Genomic DNA, 22,959 nt, shown 5'->3' with positions numbered 1-22,959 from the left:
CGCAGCTATGTTCTCACTTGGTCATGGATTGTAAGGTGTTGTACACAGTGGGAGCTCTAAATGGAAAGGCAAATGCAAGAAACTTCAGGGAAGAAAGAATGGCTGTCACTGAACCTTTCACTGCATTCTTCAAAATGGTAACCAATGGAAAAACTTCATTGGATTCTGGTTACTTGGAATTTTACAAAATGAATTTCATGAGATATAGAAACCCACTACAGGAATTTATCCCTAGACAAATAGCATTTACAAGGAAGAATCAACTTCTTTTTATCTTTGAGCCATTCTGTTGGCAGGGGGCAATGGCCGTTGACATTTGTGACAAGTTCAGATGGTCTTAATATCGTTTAAAGCCAGTGACACAGAATTTTAGAACTGGAAAATAAACTGTGTCTACTGAGGAGCAGTTTTCATCTTAAAACTTCTTGAAAACATTATGGGCAAGACAAGAAATTGAGGATTTTGAAAAGAGACTAACATAATACCTGTCCTTACGCTCTCCCAAATTGTCCCTCGATCTTCGTGGGAAGCTGATGCAGAGCCAAGCGCATGAATCAGTAGAGACCAAATGCACCCATGGCTTTTTAGACTTCTCAAGAGCAGCGTAGGATTATTCTATGTCTTTTCATTTGAAGACGAGAAGCCAAGAGACTGAGAGTGGCAACACCGCACCTGTTTTTTTGCAGCTGCTTCTCTTTCTTCTGAGGGCAGTATCTCCTGTCTTGTCCTATCTGTTAACCATTTGGAACTGGGTTTGTAGCTTAAAGAGCTTCATGAGGTCCAGAGGCTTCGTCCGCTTCGTTGACATGGCTTTTCAACATGGGCAAAATTGCTTGCAGAAGTCTGTCCTTGACAAAGGAGATGGATGCTGATGAACGTGTGTCTGTAAGACTCGGTCCACAGGCAGATGTATGATCTTCACAACGACGATACTGATGGCATCAGGACGGTAGTTTCACTTCTGCTTTTGTGAAGAAGGTAAGAATATGACTTCCTTTACAGTAGGCTTACAAAGGCCCTATCTAGAGTCCAACCATTCTGTTTTTCACTTTGAAACTTTGGAAGATCTGTGAACCTGAGATTTGCCCTTTCTTCCACTCCATGTTCCAGTGGCTTTGCTTCCAGGCACTCTCTGTCTTCTTTGATCCCAGAGGTGATGTTGGTTAAGTGGAGGCTGCTGGTGACTCCACAGGGCTGCAGGTGGAAGCTCTTCAAGTGTCTTTCTGTACTGCTCGATTGCTATTTGGAGAAAGCTGGTCTTTGTAACATTGTCCCGATCACAAGAGGGGCTGGGGTCCTGAGATTGATGGTGGCTCAGCAGCTTTAAAAGGCTGCATAATTGTCATGGGACACCGGAAACTTCACTGTGTGATTAGCTTTAGGACAAGCCTGAGCTGACATTCCTGATTATGAAGCTTAGAAAGCACCCCTCTGCCCCGGATGAAGGCCTTCTCTGCTTTGTGGCTTTCCCTGCTTTCCTGCCATTTGCTGCCGTATCTGGGCTGAGATGGTGTCAAACTCGTATCCCCGGCCAGAGGATACTTTCAAGGAATTGCTCAGCGAGAAGTGAATTCAGTTGAGGGAAGATTATGTTTGGCAAATCCACCCATCGGCCCACTGAGGAAGGCAATGGAGGATATTAGCTCTGTCCCCACCAGTCCGGCTCCCGCATAGTCTTAATTAAGAGAGCTTGGCCAACAGGACATCCCATGGGTGGAGTGATACTAATCTAACCACACCTCTGCCATGCTGAGACAGCCCAAGGAGAATGTGTATGCACTGCCGGCAGCCAGGGCCGCCACACCCGGAGCCTGCTTCCCTCCCTGCTGTGAGAACGAAAGGAAGAGCCTTTCGAAGTCAGCCTTGCTTTCCCAGTCCATCTCGGGACATGTTAAGGAGCAAAGGAGAGGAACTGGAGAGCAGAAATCCACTCCTCTTAGACATTGATCTGATAGGGGCTGAAGCAAGTTCCCATGTCGTGGGACCCTGGACGCAGTGTCATCGTGGTCATCTCTGACTTGGACACTAAAGTGCTGGCTGTTTTTGATAAGGAACCTCTCTGTTGCTTCTCTTTTCAGAGTTAATTTCAAATAATATTAAACTCTCATTTTGCTTTCTATCACCTGGTTATTCTAAGGCTATGAAGTAACCCATTATATGCTAGATCCATTGTTAAGCACTTTTTGAGCTTTTTTTTAAAAAATTTAACATAGAAATGTTGCTTCTGTCTCCCTTTGATAAATGGGGAAATTAATGCTTTGAGAATTCAGAGAGGGGTTCATGATTGCTCAGTTAGCACAAAATTGTGTTTGCCAAAAGAAATCATGTTATGCCATACATTGAAAACCCACCATTAACCCCCAGATACACCTTGATTATAATATTGGCCTATATAACTCTTGAAGATTCCAGGGTGAGAAGGATTTACCACCTTGAAATGTCTCAGTCTGGGAATTCGGCCTCCTTGTTGCCTTGATAAGGAGGAGAACATGAGAGTGTTTCTTACCTGCAGTTATAATCTGGAAATGATCACATCATTTCTGCTCCCCACCAACTGGCTGAACCCCGTTACACGGGTCCACTGGCAAGCTGGTGGGCTGACACTCCTTCCCTTGTCTCCATGGTGATGGGATCCCAAGAGGCTTACTGTTGGAAGCTAGTGTGAGCTGGGATCCCACTCCATGACACTGCCCTTCAGGTTGACTTAATCCAGGCAAGTGGTCCAAGGTGGATTTGTGGAGTTTTGTAATTCACTTAGTCCCACCCTTATTCATGTCATCATACCTGCTTCTGGATTCCAAAGAGATGCAGAATGTTCCTCCTATCAGGTGTCTTTCCGGTTTCTTTCTGGCTTCTGTGCCGTCCTAGACCAACATTCCTGTCCTGTGGCCCATGTTTCACCTTTGGGATTCAGCACCCACACAGTTCGGAATCACTGAGTCATGGGCTGAGTCGCTGTGTGCACTTTCTGTACCTGGAAATGAGATTCGTGGGGCAGAATGTCTGCCTCCTACACCTCTGGCGGGTTCCCACGGCTCAGTGCGTTCCTGCTGCAGAGTCTCATGCAGTGTGCCCTTGACAGCTCAGAGAAGCATTCTCGGCCTGGAGTATCAGCTGTGAGCGCTGGAAGGCCTGCCATTATGTTTTGGGAGAAGGAGGCTGGGAAAGGCGCTCATTAAGCTGCTCCTTAATAAGCCACGAACTTACAGATCCATTTACTCTTTGAACTTACCCTACAGGTAAGCTGCAGCTTCAATCAGCTGTGAGTGAACAGTGAACATGGCTAAAAGGAATCCAAGCATGCAGAGGCTGCTTGTAACCACTGCGTCCAAATGGAATTTTCTTCCTTTCAGGAGAGGGAGACAAGAAGAGGGTAAGCAGAGGAGAGGGAGGGAGAGAAATTGTGACACCCATGGGAGAAGAAATCTAATACAATGAAAACAGGTTTCATCCTGAAAACCAAAAGAAAAACATCTCTCTGAAATTTATTTCCTCTAGGAAGTAGCAGAATTAAAAGGAAAAACAACTGAACTGTTTTTTTTCTCAACCTTTTCCCTTTAACCTATTCTTTCCTCTTGCCTTTTTATCTTATGGAGCTCAATTTATTCTTGCATTCTCTAAATAGAACAAAGTCAATAAGGAGAGAATGGCAAGGAGATTGAAGGGGATTAGAGTAAGTCAGGGTGACAGAACTTGTCATATAAAAATAACACGTGTCTTGGGAATGGGAAAGAATAGAACTGACTGTAGAAAACAGAATCAGTGGTGTGGAGTAAAACTTACGAAATTTCCAGGAATTATAGATTAAAGTTGAAGAAAGTGATAAAAGACAAAAAGGCGAACAACCAATATGGACGAGAGGGAAAACAGACCCAATGAAACAATCAAAGGCGTGTTTAACAGAAAGAGAGTCTTAGTTTCATAAATATAGGTGTAAAAGTCATGAAAACACCAATAAATTATGCTCTTAGAGAAGAGTCTCAATTGAAACAAGAAATTATGAATCTTTTGAAGACCAATTATAATAAACAACCGTTACATGGATGAAAGAAGATTTGAATAGATACTCCTGGATCAGAACATTAGATGGCACAAAGCTATACTTTCTTCCTTTATTATGTTATAATTTAAATAATTTTAATTAGAATCCTAATAGTAGACATTCAAAGGGGGCCTTGCCAAAGTGAACCTAACATTTATCTGGAAGCAGAAATGGCAGAGGTAGCCAAGATTTTTTTTTTTTTATGAGCCATAATGATAGATTATAATCAAAACAGCATGGTGGCGGGAGAAGAACTGATAGGAAGAGAAATAAGCAATGAGGATGCCCCAGCATTATTTAATGATTCCTTTCCCTCTAATTCTGAATGCCAAATTTAATCATAAACTCACTCTTTCACATATACTGAAGTCTATTTTTGGAATAAGCGGTTAACTATTTGAAATAAACTTGGCCTGTTTTCTCAAAGCATACACCACAATATAAAGACCAAAGCGACTAAACAGCCCAACACACAAAAAGAAACCAAAATAAAATATAGATGCAGGGGTCTCTCTGATCTTGGGTTTGGATTAACTTCCCTATGGATAATGAGATGGGGAAAATTTTGTTCACCACAATTCCACTTCCATTTGTGAATGGAACTCATTTGTTAAGGAAAGTTCCTGAAGTAGAAAGAGGAGCTGAAAAGGGGGCTGAGTGATGCATATTGCCCTGTGGAAAGTTAAGAGGAGAATTGCTTTGATAATTCCGGTAGGCAGGGATGAAGAAGATATGCAAACAAAGGAGCTTGAAAACATCATGGTGTGTGTGGAGAAGAGAAAGAACAGACCAGGAGGAGCAAGATACTGAACCACTGTCAACTTCAGAATTAGAATTAGAGCTGGGCTTCACTACTGTCTAGAGGACAGAAGGGGCTCATCAAGTGTTTGGGTTACATGAGCATGACAATCAGTGGAGAAAAAAAAAAAAATCTCAAGGATGAGTAAGTGCTGGGCACTGTAACATAAGAATTGTGAATCCTGCTAATGATGATTGATTCGTGGGCCAAATGTGAATGTGCCCATTAGTTTATGCATGCCATTTTCCCATCTCCTAGGCTACAACAGCAACACAAGAGTAGTTGCAACAGAGAACGCTCGGCCCTCAAAAGTTTAAAGTAATTACTCTCTGAAACTTTATACAAAAACCTTACTAACCCTAGCTTTGTATATTATGAACATTTGGTGCTTAAGGCATAGCTTGGAATTTGGAAATGTTTATTTACTTTTATTGGAAAGGCAGATCAGATTAATGAAGAGAAGGAGAGACAAAGATATTCCATCTACTGATTCACTCCCTAGATAACTACAATGGCCAGGGCTGTGCCAGTCCAAAGCCAGGAGCCAAGAGCTTCTTCCAGCTCTCCCACATAAGTGCAGGGACCCAAGGTTTTGGACCATCCTCTGTTGCTTTCCTTGGCCACAAGCAGGAAGCTGGACAGAAAATAGAATAGCCAGCGCAAGAACTGGTGACCATATGGGATCCAGGTGTTTGCAAGGTGAGGATTTAGCCATTGAACCATCATGCCAAGGCATCCCTCCCCCGTCTTTTGGCATTCTTGAATTTTGTAATGGAGTGCTTGGATTCAAGTGGCAGTTCAGGTTCTGACTCCAGGCTCTGGCTGATGTGATGCCTGAAAGGTAACAAGTGATAGCTCGGGCACTTGGGTTCCCATCACTTGATTGGCAGACCTGGATTATGTGTCTCCTGGCTTCAGCCTGGTCCAACCCCGCTTGATATGGGCATCTGGAGAGTGAGCCATAATATGGAAAATGGAAACATCCGGAACTAGGGAGTCCCGAGAGTTTGAATAGAATACACAGATGATCTGATCCAGCCTACTCATTGCAGAGAGAAAAAGTGGCCCCAAAGAAGCGTCACAGGTGGTTGAGCAGAGACTAAAGAATGTGGGCTATTTGCAGAGCCTCCTGCAAGCCCTGCCTGCTCTCACATGCCCCTACCTCTGGTAGAACACTGCGGAAGGGAAGGCCTCATGAGGACCTGCTCCAGGCATTTGAGTTTCTGCTTCCTAAACCAACAGACCAGTGATCAGATGGGAATGGTATTCTTCATCCAGCCTTGGGGACATATTTGATGACCAGGAGCCTGGAGGTAAACATCTTTGGGAATAGCTCCCTGATTAAGTCACGGTGGCATCCTTCTAACCTGTGTGTGTGCGGGGAAGGAATCTTTTTATGACAGGACGTTGGGATCAGGCTTTGAGTATCTGAATTCTGACCACGCATTGGTAAACAAGAATCTTCAGTAAAGATCCTCCCTAATGCCATCCAGGTGACATGATGGGAAGAGTGTGGATGCTGCAGAGAGCTGCAGTTTTTGGAAAAAGGGAGGAAGCAGTTTGCATCACTGCTGCTGACGACAAAGCAAAAGATGCAGGCTTGGGGAGGGCCCTAGGAAAGATGGGCCAGGGGCATAGTGGAATTTATATGCAAATAATTGCTAGATTTTAAAACAAAATTGTTTCTGCCATTTGGGTAACTATTGAAATCTAGTTATTTTTGCAGGCATCAGGCTAGACTCAGGCTGGTGTCAACAGGGCCAATATTGACAAGAGATCTTAATGTGTTTTAAAAATGAGAATTGTAATGCAATTAATATATATTCGTTGTGATGTGCTGGTCATCTTTCTATCATTGATAAATCTCCTCTTCTGAACCATGTCACACATTTACTATGATTATCTCATCTTTCTGAAGGAGAAGGTTGGCTTCGGGGAAGCTAAGGAAACCAATGACCAGGAGATGGTGAGATGGTAGTGGATGCAGCACTTCAGATTCATTTCTTCTACCATGTGGAGAACAAGGACTGTCCCTACCTTTAGATGTGATCAATGCAATTATATTATGAAATGGATTCTTCCAGGGGTCTGACTCACGTGGTGCTTCCATGGGCCTTCCAGAAGGAAGCTTGAGGTTTTCTGTTGTCCTAGGCTACCCCCTATGCTGGGGCTCTGCCTATGAGATTGACAAAAGGGGTCATGATCAACTGTATCCTCTACTGAGCTATTGAACTTCCTGTCACATCAGGATACCCCTCAGTCTGCAAGCGGAGCTGATGTGTTGGCATGAACAGCTGTGCAGATTCTGCCAAATTGTTGTGTGTGATTCTGACTTCCTTGTAGAGTTCTGGAATTTGGAGTGACTCACTGAAACACCATTTCTGCCATAAGTCTGGACTAGGAAGTCACACCACACAGATGGATCCTTCACTTGGCATTGGCCTCATTGGGAAATCAGTATTTTAAAAAGCTAGATAACCATGACCATTTGGTGTAGTGATTAAGATGCTGTTGGGATGCCTGCATCTCATATTACAGTGCTTGGTGTTGAGGCTGGGCGCTCAGTTTCCTGCTAATGAATGTGCCTTCTTGGGAGGCGGTGGTGATGAACTAAACAGTTTGGTTCCTAAAACTCGTATGGGAAACTCAGTTCCTAGGTTGGTCCTGGCCCAGCTTTGGCTATTGCAGACATTCAGGGAGTGATCAGAAGATGGAAAACCTCCGTCCACCTCCAGCTTTGTGTATTGTGTGCTTTACTCTTTACTCTGCCTTTCAAATTTATTTATATGTATGGTAAATTCTGGAGGGAGGCAGCCAGGGTTGGTTATAGAGGGGGTGGGTGTGGCCATGGCCAAGGGAGGCAAGGTGAGTGGGAAAATTACCCAGGCAAAGAGATTCTTAAGGCACCCATGATCCTTTTCTTTGGTGATCCATAAGCACCAAGAAACAGCTGAATGTCTCACTAAGTATAATATTCAACAAGTAAAAAGTGGAAAGACCTGGTTCTCTCGCCCAATGCCTGCTCCCCAGGTGGACTGGCCAATCAGAAGGCAGGACTCAGGCATTCCACTGGGACCGTCCACAGGGACGACAGGGCCAGAATCACTTGGACTACTGCTTCCCAGGAGCGTTAGCCGGGCCACTCTGACAGGGGATGCTGATGTCACAAGTGGTTGCCATGGTGGCTGCCCTGTAAAGCTCACCCTGAAAGGCTTATTTGGGTTCATGATGCTAGAGCCTGTGGTGTCTAAGAGCCTGGAATTAGCAACTGTGAGGCTTCTGGTGAGGAACTTGGGTTGGGAGGCAGAAAAGCAAGAGGGAGCTTGCAATAGGGACAGAATTCATGGGGTAGTTTCCCTTTATAATAACGCTCTCGTGGCAAGTAATTTTGGAAAGTGTGAATTCATGCATATCCATGAAACCTTCACCCAAGTCTGTGGGAGCCATGTTCATTCCGCTACAGTCTCAGCTTCCAGCACCAACTCAATGGCAATTACAGGTCAGTGTGAGTTTCAGAGGGACAAACTATGTTCCAATGATAGCCCTCTATCGCCTTTCTCTTTGGGAGATCTCTTCCTTTTTACATTTGTTTTAATCAAAATGATATTCATTTATTTAATTCACTGGCAATGCAGAGACACACACAGAGAAAAACAGACATCTAGAAAGAGATGCTCTGTTTATCTGCCTGTTCATTCCCTAGCTGTACCCATTACAGCTAGGGTTGGGCCAGGACAAAGCCAGGAGCCTGAAACTCAACCCATGTTGCTCATGTAGTGGTAAAAGTCAACTTCTTGAGCTCTCACCTGCTGCCTTGTGAGGTGTGCACTGAGCAGGAAGCTGGAGTTGGAAGCAGAGCTAGATTCAAAGTCAGGCCGTCTAATAGGGGTTGTGGGTGTGTGAGCAGCTAGATCAAACATTCGTCCCTTTGTGAAAGTTCTTAAGTGCACCTCCAGCCTGAGCCCTTCCTATCAGAGAAGAAAAACTATATGTACCACCCAACATAGACCTCGGAGGTGAGAGAACAACCCTGAGTGCCTCAGCTGCTATGGTATGGAGAACACCACAGGCCATACCTCTGGTCCTCTTTAGTTTCACGGAAGCTTAAGGCTAACTGCTAAGCCATGAAGCAGCGTGGGAGGTCAGGCTGAACGTCTTTCTGTCACTTAGCATCTCCTATCTGGTGTGCAGCAGGGCCTGCAACTTGTGTGAGGCAAAGCTACCCGATCTGCAAAGGAAGGAGCTGAGCATGCAGATTTGATCCGTCCTGGGGCCTGTGTGCTGGCTGCTGCCACTGGGCTTGCAAGGCCTGGGAGAATCATGTCACAGGCACTCAGCACCTTCTACAAGTGCCCTACCCCGGTTGCCATCCATGCCTCCTCCCTGGAACTCCCTGGAACTGGGCAGCGGCTGCTCCTGCCTGGGCAAAAGGTGCCTCCTGAGTCAGGGCTGAGTGAGTAGTAGTTGCTTCACCCCTGGCCTCAAGGACCTGGCAAGAGTCCTGCTCAGTCCACGTACAACTGCAGGGCTCCAGCCAGGATGAGGGAACGGTGGGAGGCGAATAAGCAGAAAATAGATTTCTATGGATTTAGCTGGAAACAATCAGACACCACCCCATCCGCCCCCACACACAAACTCTCCTTCCTTCTGGGCAGCTCTGCAGTCCAGGGGTCCAGGCCTTGCCTCTGAGTCCAAGCAGGAAGTGAAGGCTGGCTGCCCTGCCCCTGTCAGGAGCTGTGAGCCTTGGCACAGTCTTGCAGCCACCACTGCAATGAAACAAACTGGAGTGGAGCCATACAGGGGTGTGTGTGTGTGGGGGGGGGGGGGGGGTTGGGAAGCCAAGGAGGAAGGCTAGCGAGTGGTCCAGCAGCCCCCCGGCAGCCTCCAGCAGGCAGAGCAGGGAGCTTCCTGTCCAAACTTTGCAGAGTCTCCAAAGAGGAAAGGGCTCCTGCAGAGGAGCCAGGAAGGCAGAACTGAAAGCGCTGCTGGCCCAGGCGCAGCGTGGCTGGGGCTGTCTGCTCCCCCATCCTCGAGCTCAGTGGGAATCCCATCGCCTCTCTGACATCATGGATGAAAATCTGCCCTGGCTTTCCAATGTCTGGGCTGCCCCGCCCAGTTTTGCTCAGCCAGCTGGATCCTCCCAAATTGGGTTCTCTTTTGTCAGCTGCCTTTTATAGAACTATAAAACCCAAAGTTCAAGTACAAAGCCTTAGACCAGTCATCAGAAACGGCATACTTCGCCTCCCGGACTCTTTCTGACTCTCTCTCTGCTTTGGGGCTTCCTCCCGCTGGCAGAGCTGCGAGACCATTGCTGGCTTCCATCTCTGTTGGCCTCATAAAGCTCCTGCAACCCCACCAGGCACGTTAACCTGCCTAGGAGGGGGGTCCTGGATCTGTGCTTTGGAAGTAGGGGTAAGGGAAGGGAAGCTGAGAGGTTATGCTGCTGTGACGTAGGGGGAAAGGAAAGACACTTGTGTAATGAAGTGAAATGGAATGGAGCTGGAGGCAGTGAGAGCCTGCACAGGCCCACAGTCAAGGAGGCTGAGTGAGACTTCTGCCAAGTAACTGCAACTCTTGCTATTATGAATCACCTTTCTGGGCATTTGAATCCATTACCTAAATAATAAAGTGAATAAACAGGGTGACGGACCATCATATACCATTGTGTTCAGCAGAACTTAGAAGAGAGGGATTGTGTCAGGTGTGTTGGAGAAGGAGAAATGAAATCCTACCTCCTCAGTCCAAGACCCCCACACTGAATGAACAATGATTGTACAGAGAATGAATGAATTTCATTGTTCTCAGGGCCTTAACCACGACAACAACAACAACAACCGAAGTGAGGTCTGTTGATGAAGGTCTTGGTGATTTTGGTGAGGATGAAGCTACTTCTATAGTTTAGGAAACTCCACGCCTACTCTAAGAAAAAGAAGAAAAATCAAAACCAAATGGACTTCATCTAGGCCTGGAGAGCTGCGCTCATGAGCCCATCTTGTCCTCTGGCTTTACCTTTCAAGTTCATGATCTAGCTGCAGCTTAGAGGATTAGCAGGAAGTGAAAGGGGAGGTGTGTAAGCAAAACTGCTCGCTGTTCGAATTTGGTCAGCTTTCTTGATAAAGAGGATTTTTAAAGGTATAATATGTGGGGCCTTTCTTTCCTTGGCTTCAAGATATTAGCCTGTATCTTGAGCATTAACATTCCTGTGAGGTTCCCAGATTATATCGAGCTGTTATGTAAGCGGCATGATAAGCTTGGAAAGGATCTTAAAGATAAGACCTAGGTCAAGATCTGTGAAGTATAAGTGAGATTGAGAGAATTCACTTACACTTTGCCTGTTCCTACGTTTACTCATCCATCAAAAATTACTAATACGATTGTTTTTTTGTTGTTGTTGTTGCTGTTATTTCATTAGCTCTTTTCAGTGGCAAGTGAACAAAACAGGCTGAGTATTCTTGTTTCTTGGCACTTTCATGCTGATTGGAGAAATGCAAGTAAAAGCGATGTGTTTTCAGGTGAAGGAAACAATGGAGGCGGGGAAGGTACTCTAGGGATCATGGCCAGGGAAGGCTTTTGGAGCAGGTGTGATGACAGGGACTCGGCCACAGAAGCTGGCAAATGAGTTTCCACTTAACAAAGGAATAGCAGATGCAAAGGCCCAGAGGTAGGAACCATGTAGGTATTTATTTGAGGCAGAGAAACATCAATGTTGTGAAGCATAAGTGGGCACAGTGGAAAAAAAAGAACAGTGTGGGATCCATGAGCTCCCGGTACCCCACCGCTAGCTGGGTGCAGAGGAGACCTGCAGAGCTTTGGGAGTCAAGATCATCATCACCTAGGGGCGTGTCACCCACTGTACCTTTCCAACTCTGAGAGCAAGACGACAGCAGGCCTCACTCCATTGGGTGCCACAATTGGAAATGACATCAAAGATCCAAGCTTGTGGAAGCATCTATTGTTACTTGGACTGTGTTATGGGGTGAATTGCATCCCCTAAAATGCCTGTGTAGTTCTCATGGTCATAGTAGGTTCTGGAGTCTTTGGGAGGTGATTAAGTCATGAGGAGCAAATATTCCTGAAAGGGCTTAATGTTTGTCGAAAACAAGCCCAGGAGGGCAGAAGGCAGGCCTCTGGAATGGTGCTTAGGAGTTCCCAGGGAGCACCCATATCTGTTATATCCGAGAGCCTGGGTTCAGCTCTTCACTCAGCGTCTCATTCCAGTTTCCTGCTAATTTGCATCCTAGGTGACAATAGTGATGGCTCCAATACTTGCATCCCTGCTGCTCTTGCGGGAGACCTGGATGGATTTTGGACTCCTATTTTCAGCTTGGCCCTGTTCATCTACTGAAAAGCACTTGGCAGTTGGGAGATAGCTTCCTCTCTGTCTCGCTTTCCTTCCCCTGTATCTCTGTCTTTTAAATACAAATAACCTGAGGAAGCCCAAGAGACCATGTTTCCCCTTTCCACTGTGGGTGAATACAGCTAGGTGCTACTTAGGAGAGAAAAAAGGCCTCATCAGACACTGAATCTGCTGGTGCTTTGGTATTAAGCCACTCTTTTTTTTCCTCCAGAGTTTCATGCAATAATTTCTGTTGTTGATAATCTGCCTGATTACCAGTCTTCTCTTTTTTAATTACAGTATCTCAAACGGGCTAACATTTGATCATGTTAGGGTCATTACAGATGGCTTCCAGTGTGACTGGTCTCCTTATACAAAGGAGAGATGTGGTTATCCATATGGATATTAAACAAAGGGAGTGTTTTGGAAACAGACACAGGTAAACCACCTGTGAGAGCGAGAGGGACATGAGTCCAAGTCAAGCTTTATATGGGGTCACTGAAGCTAGAGGGGACAGGAAAAGCGATTTCCTACAGATTTTAGAGAGAAGATAGGACTGCTAACGCCTAGAATGTGGACTCTAGGACTGTGGCCTCCAAATCCAAGACAGACCAGCTGTTCTAGAATAGTCTTAGGAAATAAGTACAGAAATTTATCATCTTACAGCTTTATGTCCCCCCCTAACCTAGTGAAAGTACCCCAAGGGATGATGATGATACAGCACAGAGGAGTCAGCTGCCGCACGGGACACCCATACTTCATTTCAGATTGCTGGCTCCCAAGTCTTGGCTGCTCTGCTTCTGATCCAGCTTCTTGTTAATACACGTTTGAAGGCAGAACATGGCAGTTCAAGTAATTGGATCCCTGCCACCCATCTGGGAAAGCTGCAAGGAGTTCCTGGCTCCTGACTTTGGCCTGATTCAGTCTTGGATGTTGAGGGCATTGGAGAAGTGAACCAGCAAATGAAAGAAGATTGAGCTTTCTCTCTCTTTTTCTCTCTCCCTTCCTTTTCTTCTTCTTTTCCTTCTCTGTCAGATGTTCTGTCTTTGAAATAAATAATCATTCCATGATTCCTCAAAACCCCTTCATTGTGCCCTTCTTAGAGTTGCCCATGTTCAAATGGCCACGGCCTCCCCTCTTTCTCCAAGGGTTTCCTTCTGATGCTTCTCCCACAGTCATACCTTCTCTTCACCCATCTTTGCTAGTGGCTCTTCTCCACTCATGGACACAGGGGCCCAGAAAGCAGTTATGTGCTTCAAGGGCCCCATATCCAATCCCCAATGCCACTTCTCCATCCTGTACCCTCTGCAACTTCAAATCATTGCATACCCGTAGCATTAGACTACATGCCATAAACTACCTCCTCTGGTGATTCAGCCCTTGGCACTCTCTGATTTTCTTCTTATCTGCAAAAGACTTTGTACTTGGCTCACTTTCACAAAACGCCATGTCTATCATCCTTCTTGAGGGTTTCAATGATCTCTGGGTCTTTTCCTGATTGGATCTTTGAGTATTGGTTTTAGTTTCTCCCAATGGTCTTGTTCTTTATACCTTCAGTCTCTGCCTTAGACCTACCAAGTCATTCAGTGACTGCCGTTTGTCCAACATTTCGTTTTGGAGAATCTTAGTCTCTGCAAACCACTTTGCTCTCTTCCAGACAACCACGCTCCATCCATGCCGATCTCAGCGATTTTAAAATCCTACTGAGAGCTTTAAACCACCGATTTCCATGTGGCACCACTTCCTCCATGTCTCATGCCTCCGTTCTCTACTTGCCAGTGTTATCATCACAGCCTCGCACAAACTGTCTGCTTCTACATACCCCTGCAGACTACTTTGGACACTTGCAGTCCTTTAGCTCATCCTTCCACCTGCTCTGAGCCTGCACCAGAATATCTGGATTTAGCTGGAAAAAAAAAATAAAGCAAGGCTGTTTAATTGTTAATTTTGGCTATCAGCTTCACAATGACTTTGGCAATACCTGGGAATCTTACATTTCCTTGGGCAGTTCTTAATCCCCCTCCCCTAGGTCAGTATGTCATATCCTCTCTCTCCTTATATCCACCCCCTCACTCTCAGTTGATGATCTCACCTTTTATTCACTGAGCAAACAGAAGCAGGCAGAAGAGAACTAACTTCCTCATCCTACAAATGAGTCACTCACCACCCCCCTCATTCTCCATATACTCTGCATTTTCTACAGACCGTGCCTACTCCGATCAGCCTCTCCACAGTTGGTGGGCCAGCGCCACCTGAGCTGCCACTTTACAGAGGCTGGCTCCTGCTACAATCTTTCCTTCTTCTGGTGTTATCTTCTCTTTAGTGTCTCATTCCCATCATTTTTTAAAAGACATTGGGATCTCTTCCAATCTAAATCACCTCCTCCTTTTCTCACAGCTTCTCCTAGCCACCACTTCATCCTCTCCCTTGCATATAACACAACACCTCGAGGTTTTTGTCAGAATTCCACCCTGCCTTCTTCCCCTTCCCCTTACAAGCTGTTCCACCCTGACCCACAAGGCTGATGCCTCTATGATGCTATCCCTGTCTCAGCCCTTGGGCAGATCTAAATACCCAGTCTCAATCTTCTATTGGAGATTTTTAATCTTCACAGCAATATTTATTGGCACGGAATTCTGTCTTGACTTGGTTTTTGGATACTGCATTTATTGGCTTTCCTGTTTCTTTGATGAATTAGAAAATTTCTTCACTTTATCCAAGTCTTTCTTTTTTTCCTATTCTAAAAAATATCAGCCTGTCCCAGGGCTCATGGTCTTTTTCTATGTCTACACTTCCTGGCAGATCTCATCCAGATCACAGCTTTAACTGTCATCAGTGTGTTGATAAATCACACGTTTTTATCATCAAGCCCAATCTCTCTCCTACATATAAGTCTGTCCAACAGCCTCGCAGACACCTCCACCCTAACATTCTCGTAGATATGTTAAATATAACATGTCCAAGATGGAAATCTTCATTTACTCCCTTCATCTCCATTCAAAACCTGCTCCTTCCACAGGCTCCTTCACTTAGTCGAAAATGTGACCATTCTCTAGCTCTGTACGTCCCAAGCGCAGGAAATAGTCTCGACCTCTACCTTTCTCTCCTACGGTGCAGCTGTATCCTTAATGAAGTTTATATGCTGCAGATGTTGAGGCAAAGAACTGACCGACTTTCTGAAGAAGAATGAAGCACACCGGAAGGCTGGAATGTACCAGAAGGGAGTAAAGAATGAAGGTATTGTGGTCAGTGTAGTGGCACGGTGAGTTAAGCTTGCCTTCAGTGCCAGCATCCCATATGGGCACAGGTTCAATCCTGGAAGCTCCTCTTCCGATTCAGCTCCCTGTTAAAGCACCTGGGAATGAAGCAGACAACAACTTCAGTGCTTGGACCCCTGTATCCATATGAGAAACCTGGAAGAAGCTCCTGGATGCAGCCTGGCCCAGCCCCATCTGCTGCAGCCATTTGGCGAGTGGATGGAAAATCTCCCTGTATCTCCAGCTCTCTATGTAACTCTGCCTTTCAAATAAATGACTAAAACTATATATTACAAGGCCAAGATTACGATCAGATTAGCCCCCAGCTCTTATAACTTTATTTAACCTCTATTACCTCCGAAGACCCTGTTTACTCTTATAGTAGCCTTGGGCATTAAAGCTTGAATACATGAATTGGAATAGGTGGCACAATTTGGTCTATAACAAGAGATTATGGCATAGATAGAAGCCAGAAGGGGAAAGACAGATAATTTGGGTTCCATCTGAAGTTGTGAGTTTTACTCTGTTTCTCATAGAAAACAATGGATCATTTTAAGAGGAAAGGAGTCATGGTAGAATTTGTGTTTGATAGATCATGCAGGCTGTCCAGAAGACAATGGATTGTAAGAGAACAAGAAATTGTGAGTCTGACTAGGAGTTTAGTGTAATATTCTAGAGCAAAGATTAACAAATTTTTAAACAGTGGTAAGGTGGTCAGTGCTTTATGTTTCACAGGCCACATGGCCTTTGCTAGAGTAGAATTCTACTGCTTTTATGAGAAACCATGCAATACCTCTTATCAACAAGTGATGGGCTGGATCTGACCAGTGAGTCAATATTTGGAGACCTCTGCTCTAAATGATGATGTATGGTCCATCCTGTGGCACAGGATGTAATGAGACATGGGAGGGTTGGGACGGTTTCAGAGATGACTCTGGCCATTCTCTCTGCTCATGAACTAAATGTGAGGGTCAGGGTTGGGAGAGATAGTGCCACTTTTCCATGCTGCTTCTGCAGGCATATTCCATTTGTTATTTCCCAAACAATGCCAGCATTTGCATCCTAGTGAGTGTGAGTAGGTAAAATAAAGTTGCCATTAATGACACAAAGTTAATGTCAAGTCCATTTAGTGGGAAATACAATAAATCCATCTAGAGGATACTGATTTTCAGCATAGTATTTTCTCCAAAAGAATTTTCCCTCCCCAGCCTAGGAATTGCAAGGAGACTGAAGACAGGAACAGTCTTCTCAGATGGGGTGAGTCATCACTGAAATTGTCCCAAATCACCACTTTTGGGTCCAATAAAAAGCAGGTTAATTATTTCTTTGATTTCTTGTTTGTCTACTTATATATTTGAAAGTCAGGAAGACAGATAGATCTCCCATCTACTGGTTCCTTCCTCCAAATGCCTGCTACATCTGGCGCTGGACCAGATCAAAACTAGGACCCCAGGACTCCAAACAGGTCTCTCACACAGATGGCAGTAGCCCAACTATGTGGGCTGTCATGTGCTGCCTGCCGGGGGAGTGTTAGCATGAAGCTGGAGTTAGGTGCAGAGCCAGGTCTTGAACTGAGTTACTCCCACCTGGAATGTGGGCCTCCCAAGCAACTTCTTGACTGCCATGCCAAATGCTCACCTCCCTGACTTGCTTTTTAAGTTCTCTGCCTTTAGTTTACCTTTTGATTGCTTGTGCCCAAGGCGAGTACTCCTACTGGCCCTCAGTCCCTGGGTGTATCACTCTTCTAAGGAAACAATACAAGCCTTTGACTAATGACTTTACACATACCCCGTGGGACACAGATAACTTCGTAAAAATTCCACCATAATTTTTTCTGTGTGTCATATTGAGAGAAGATCCCCATTAGGAAAAAAGTAAGGGGAAAAAAAAGAGAGTGAAAGAAAAACACTGATCATTTATAGAATGTGTTAGCTGTCACCAAATATTGGAATATCTTGAATTTCCCCAAGGACAGCAACCTTGGGGGAAGCTGGCTGGAGAGAAGTGAGTCATTGCAGTTGAAGCACTTGATAGTTTGCTGCATAAGGCTGGTGCACAAGGGCGAGCCCAGGAGGGCAGCCTCTGTCCCCAGCAGGTTCCACTCCCCCTTGCCCATGCCTGTCCGGTTTGCCTTCCCCTCACTGGGAACACACTGTGCTCGGTTGAGCTGCAGAGCCTTCTCGGTATAGTAATCAAAGTGCACACTTGTAATGTTGGGCCGAGTGACAAGAACAACATGAAATAACCCTCTACCCACCCACTGAGAAAACCAAATGTGTCACACTCCTCTGTGTCATGATTTTAAAAATATCTCCACCGACCGTCCAAGTCTCAGGTTGGGTTGGAGGGGTGTTTAATGCCTAGCTGTGCCAGGTGGAAAATGTTTTCATCCAAATCCCTGGGACCTCGGTGATGGAGTGTGCTGGCCTTGTGTGCGTGTGTCTCTGTGTGTGTTCCCATGTGCATGTCATGTGTGTGCAGGGAGAAGTGTGTGTTTGAGAAAAATGGGTTTGAGAGAATGCTACTTTGCCATTCTCCCTCCCCACCCCCCTCTCTTTTTTGTTTTTTAATTGCATGTTCCTGACAAAGAGGTGTGGTCCCTGGCACAGCTACCCAGACTGTCTCCTCCACACCTCTAACCACACGGGAGAAGAAAACTGAGGCCTTCTGGATGCTCAGCACGGTTCTCGGCATGGGTGGAAACCTCAGCCAGGGGCCAGGGAAGAGCACAGGTTCCAGAGGGAGGAGTAAGAAGCCTTGGTTTATCCAGAGTGAGAGATGGTCCTTGTGTGGATTTTAACTCTTGATTTCCTCCCCCTTGCTTCCTTGCTCAACAAGAGCCCAGCCAAGCCTGTCTCCTGGAATTCTGTCACCATATTGGGGATTTACAAAAACAGGGTTGGAGGGTAGGCTGCCCTGCTCTTAGGGTGATGAGTCCATCTGTGGCATATTCTTGTTTATTTTGGATTCAACGGTTCTTGCCAGCAGGGTCAGCTTGGCAAATAGCTTCACCTTCAAGCCTGAGCGTCTGATTTACGAAAGGGGCTGATAACAGAGCCTCATCCCTGGCACTGCAGGGGTGAGTACAGGAAGTTCTCAGTACAGAACCCTGCTCCTTCTGAGCATTCAAGACACTGCAGCAGCTTCTGAAGTTCCGGAGTGTTTCGGCCTATAGACACATAGAAGTCAAGTCTCTCATCTGAGTGTCACAGAAGAACGGCACATGGAGACCCTCTGTGCTCTGTTCTGCCCTTCTCTGAGACCCCTTGGACTCTGGCTCTCTTGGTTCTCCCGACCAATGTCAGTCTTTATGCATGTCAAGCATCCAGGTCTTGACAGTTGCCTGTTTTGTGCACCTGGAATGTTCTCCTCTCAGATGTCCTCCCGACTGACCCCCAGTGGATTATTCAGATATTGGCTCCAGTGCAAATTGTTGGAGAGAGATTGCGTTCTCCAAATGACTATACCTACCCACCACCTACTTCCCACTCCAGGCACTGTGTACTCTCTCTCTTGTGTTTTTCCCTCTGTGTTAACCTCTGCATGTTACACCTGGACTTTAGCACCCTTTCTAGCTCCACCTCCCCACTAGAATATAGGATCCATCAAAGCAGAGGTTTTGTCTCGTCATTCATTGCAGCATTCTGCCATCAAAAACAATGGCTCAGTACAGGAAGTGCAAACTAGATACTAACTAAGGAAGGAATGAATGACACTTACACATGCTTTCCTTTTACAGACGAATACTGGAGAGCTCAGCTATGACACGCACACCCATGAAGCTGGCCAATCTTCAAACTAACCACTATCAAGATCTGTAGGTATCTTCCAGTGTATCCCGACCATGAATCATAATGAATATACTCAGGCCATAACGAATATTCTAAAACATGACCATAACTTTTTGACCTAGGACCAGAGATGACTTCCACCTTAAATCTTTTGTACTTCATAATTGATCCAACCGCAATCTTTCCTAACCTGGATATTCTCAGCTCATGTTTGATTTAAGGGAATCCACGTATACGTAAGGGAACAGCTAAAGATTTTCCCTTTTCTCTTGCCCAGATTCAGTACATATATACACTACCCAAGAGTCTCATGACTTTCATGAAGCTTCCAGGAATTAGGAAACTGTGATCTTGCTCTTTCAGAATTCTTTATTTAATTTCTGAAAGAGAGGGAGATCTGCTGTGTATACTTGGGTCTTTGGACAAACTATTTCATGTTAAACGGAAAATAGCTTTTTCCATTCAGGCAGTGTAGCATGCCTAAATTGCATGTATCAAATCCCTCTTGTTCTCCTTGGATTTCTTCAGAAAAGGAGCAAATCATGTTAATTCTTAAGTCTTGGAAACTCCATCTGAGGGAATCTTGGCCTGTAAAAGTGAACACAGATATTGGGGGAAGAGACAAATGAGTTAAAGCGCCTGCTCGGAGTTCTGAAAGGCATTTGGATGATCACCACACTGCTTTTTAAAATTTGTAATTAGTTTGAAGGTGGCTGAGTTGGCTGAGTCTGATTCCCACTACCAACAAATGCTGAGAAGTAAACTCCAAGACCATCACTGGGGAAACCCAACAGGAAATTGGTTAAATGTTTGCATGTCCACAAATCATAGCAGAATTCAGCTCCGGTCCTCACCCACCATGAACCCAGATTTGAACACATGTTTGTTTAGTTCTCACAGACCCTTTTTTCATGGACTGATAGTACTGGACTCTTTACATTTCAGTCTAGCTTTTATTCTGAAGAGAATCATGTCTCATTCTTTTCAGAGTCTAAGTGTTGGTGAATTGAAGGCATGGATGGTTGTTGTATTATGGTTTGAACATAATCTAAATCTTTTGCCCTTTATAGTTGAAGCGGACGCTTTCTTGATTTACATCTGGGCCTCAAAATGTGGAATTCTTCAGCAGCTTGGTTGTTTAGGATGTGCACCTGTCCCTGCCATTCGCCTCACACGTACAAGGAAACAAGTCTAAAGGCTTGTTCTCCAGTTTGTCTCTTACATTTGCTGACAAAGGAGCAGAGCATTTTGAGTTTAAAATCATAAACAGAAATTTCAACTCCTGAACTCAAAGATTCCATTAGGGAACAACTCTTGAGGCAAGTTTATTACATGAGTGACATTCTTTCTCATCTGTCTCCCATATCCCCCCAACCTACTTGGGCCATGGCATCCTTGCTAAGACCTACAAGGGTTCTTGTCTGTGGGAGCCTAAGAGGTTGCCCTCTGGTGACATCAGACCTATTGACAGGAACTGCCGTGACATTTCTGATAATACACCAACAGTTAAAGGAGCCAGGCATGAGGTGTGTAATTCAAATAATCAATCTGCCCAAGCTTCCCTCTGCTAGAACAACCCACCCCTCATTAAAGGCCACCTGCTTAGAGCATACAGTCTGTCCTGCCAGAGGAGACAGACGTCTATGTATTACTTGAGACTATGGCTCTCTGAGGATGTAACCATGGGCTATGGGTAGGCAGTAATGGTTACCCTTGAGTCTCCTTGCTGATACATGGATTAAGAAACTGAACACACACACACACAAACACACACACACACACACACACACACACACACAATCTGACCACAATATTCCCACACCATGAATTTTGGGTCTTGCCAAATTCTAGGCCTATATATTCTGTAGTGAGGTTCTGGGCCTGGTTCAACAATAATACTTAAAAAAAATCTCTCAAAGCCTCATTTCTGCTTTTTTTTTTTCCCCCTACCAAGAGCTTTACGTAAGTGTAGATATGAAGGCTCTCTTCATAAGGAGCCATTTGTCAATCTGCTCTTGCCAGCTCCTTGTCAATCCTTCAGTGCCAACTGAGAACTTCTTAAGGCTTGGGAACGAACTTTGTATTCTCGTTCTCTAAGGCGTTCTCTTTGCTCACCTAAGTTATAAGTGGAAATTCTTTATTCCAGGCAAGTGCTGAGCTAAGGAGTTCACCCTCACAGGGGAAAGAATTGGAAGAACACAGGGCGAAGAATCATAAAAACCAAATTGTAGTCTTGGCTCTACCATCCACGCATTGTAGAAACTAAGGTAAATTGCCTACTCCACTCTTTCGAAGGTTCAGATTGTTCTTTTCTAAGTCTTGTATTCGCAAACTAGTATCTAAGTCACTCTAAAGTGGTTGTGTATCTTTAATGAAAATTTGTAATGGATTGAATAATACTTATTTTCCTTCTCTGAAATAAAAAAAAAAATGGAATGAAAGTGGTGGGCATTAGCTGTGCTTAGGATGCCTGCATCTTGTGTTGGAGTAGCTGTGATTGAATCCCACCTCTGTTTTCTGATCCAGAGTTGTGCTAAGAAGTCTGGGGAGCAGCAACCCTTACCACCAACGCAGATCTGGATGAAGTTTAAGGCTCCTGGCTTTGCAGGTGGACATCTACCAGCAGAAGGAAGATTTCTCTCAATGCATAAATAAACATCTACTTCTGAAAAAAACCAACTCTATATGAATCCAAGCTATTAACACCCTGTCTCAAACGATTGGAGCCGAAATGAGATTACCTGTGCAAGTTTCATTAAGTCCATTTTAAAAGGGGCTATGCCAGTGCAGGATGCCATGCTGTCAATCTGAAAATCCTAAATTCCAAAGCTGAAACTTTTTGAACTGTAGTCTGCGGATGCATGCAACATGATATATATTTTGCTCTAAAATACTTTCCTGTTTTTTCTTGTTACAATTATGGTATTAGGCTTATTTTTCTAGTGTTAGGCTTATTGATGTGTTATCTTGTCAGTGAGTTCCATTTAAGAGATTGCAGTAACCTCTGTAAAATCATAAAATTATAATGACAAAAGCTAGATTAGCCATTGGACTTGATAGAGTTGTTTTAGACTACTCTACCCACGATTCTTTCTTTATTTAAGTAAATCCTAAATATTTTTGTTTGATTCTTCTCCAAATGTGAGTTCAAGCCTCAGATTTCTCTATCACATCATGTATTGAGTGACTTGGGATCATTTCAGATTTGGTGGAAATTTTGGTGAAAATTAATGCTCAGCTAGCTTTCTAGTCTTTATTCCCCACTTCCTTGTCATGGCCTCTGGCATTTAATGTGTGTTTCTGAGGCTGGTTATTCCAGGAGAGGATTGGAAAAGAGCCCCCTGATTCTCTGATTCTTTCTCATGGTGTCCCTTTCAGCCTGTTCTTGTTAAGTTCTCTTCATTTTATTGCAAGCATCTTGGAAGGGAGAGACTCAAGGGATCTTCACAATTGTTAACAGCACCTTGTTCATAAAAGTATTAAGCAAAAATTTGTTCATTTTTTAAAATGGCTGAATAGTATTTCATGGAGTAGATATGCCACAGTTTCTTTATCCATCCCTCTTTCAGTGGGCATCTGGGTTGTTTTCATGTTTTTGCTACTGTGTATTATGCTGCTAAAAATACAGGGTTGCAGAGAACTGCGGCTCTATCCTCAGGAGTGGGTTAGCTGGGTCATACAGCAGAGTAGTTTTCAGATGTCTGAGCACTCTCTGAACTGACTTCCATAGTAAT

This window comes from Ochotona curzoniae, unplaced genomic scaffold (assembly GCF_017591425.1).
Source record: "Ochotona curzoniae isolate NIBS_2020 unplaced genomic scaffold, NIBS_Ocur_1.0 contig_523, whole genome shotgun sequence".
Taxonomy (NCBI): Eukaryota; Metazoa; Chordata; class Mammalia; order Lagomorpha; family Ochotonidae; genus Ochotona; species Ochotona curzoniae.
Note: the sequence above shows the minus strand (reverse complement) of the source record.